We start from the raw sequence: 1,246 nt of genomic DNA, 5'->3' as shown, positions 1-1,246 counted from the left end.
AAGCTTTGATTAGGGGCTTTCATGCTTGTCCGAAAGAGGAAGAGTTTTTCGAGTGGTAAAGCGTGATTATTGTTTACGAGACCGAACGCGTGCTCCGCGCGCCATTTGATTCCGTGGTGTTGATGATGACGTAGCCAATTGACCAATGAGAAATAGGGTTACGAGTGAAAAGTCTTACGCATGAAGTTAGTCAGTCTTACTCTCGGCGAACTTAATTTTGGTGTATCCCCTTTTGTAGATAGGAACGAACGCGCTCTACAGCGCACTGTAATGATAAAAATCGTTATTAAAAATGGTTAATTTAAATGAGTTCCAAATTCAATTTAGCCGCCTCAGACGACTGAACCAATGAGGGATAAGCGCGACAGACTTTCGAGATATCGATAGTCTCGATCTTTGTCCTTTTTATAATAGGAAGGGTAGGATCATTGCCTTAAATAAGAAAAGCATCGATTAAGAACGCACATTATTGATTAAAATTTGAATACTAACCTGATTCTTGATCGATCTTGTCATCGAATTAACAATTCATGACACTAAACGTTCATTTATTTATCAGTAATGTTACTTGTAATTCATTATACACTTGAATTAATCCTGCACGCACTTGAATCACGCAATTATAAGTTTAAGATCACTCTGGGTAACAAAAGAGTACAGAGACTAGATTCAAGTGTATGCATACTGTTATCAAAACGAAATATTATTGACGTAATTTTCGACTTGAATCAAAGAGAAACAAGTGGAGAATTTCTCCTTCATTCTTATGGTATAGTCCAGTTATTAATGACAATAAATTTCGAAAAACCCTTTGGGGGTTTTAATAGTCATCGGCCTCAATCCCACAATTTTCGGATTACAAGAGCCATTTTTTATGTCATAGGTGCCCGTAATCGTGCGATTTGCTTGCTTCGCTCGGTAGAATCGCGGATTATGGGCCCAATGACATAAAATAGTATACGAAACACGTGCGTTATGGATTTTTTGACTCATGGGATTGTAAACCTCGCCTTCGGCTTGTGTTACAACCCTCCCACGAGCCAACAAATCCATTACGCACTTGTTTAGGGAAAAGAATAACGTCGTTCTTATCTTCGAACTCGGTCAAAAGAACACTCAGCCCAATGTATAAAGCCTTGATCGAAGAAGATTGAACACTTATTTTTTGAGTAATCATCAAAAAACTTTTTAGTTCCATATATTACAACTACAAACGCATGGACATTTTCCAAAAGACCTCATTTTT

The sequence above is a fragment of the Fopius arisanus genome, unplaced genomic scaffold (assembly GCF_000806365.1).
Source record: "Fopius arisanus strain USDA-PBARC FA_bdor unplaced genomic scaffold, ASM80636v1 scaffold00002, whole genome shotgun sequence".
NCBI classification, from domain to species: Eukaryota; Metazoa; Arthropoda; class Insecta; order Hymenoptera; family Braconidae; genus Fopius; species Fopius arisanus.
Note: the sequence above shows the minus strand (reverse complement) of the source record.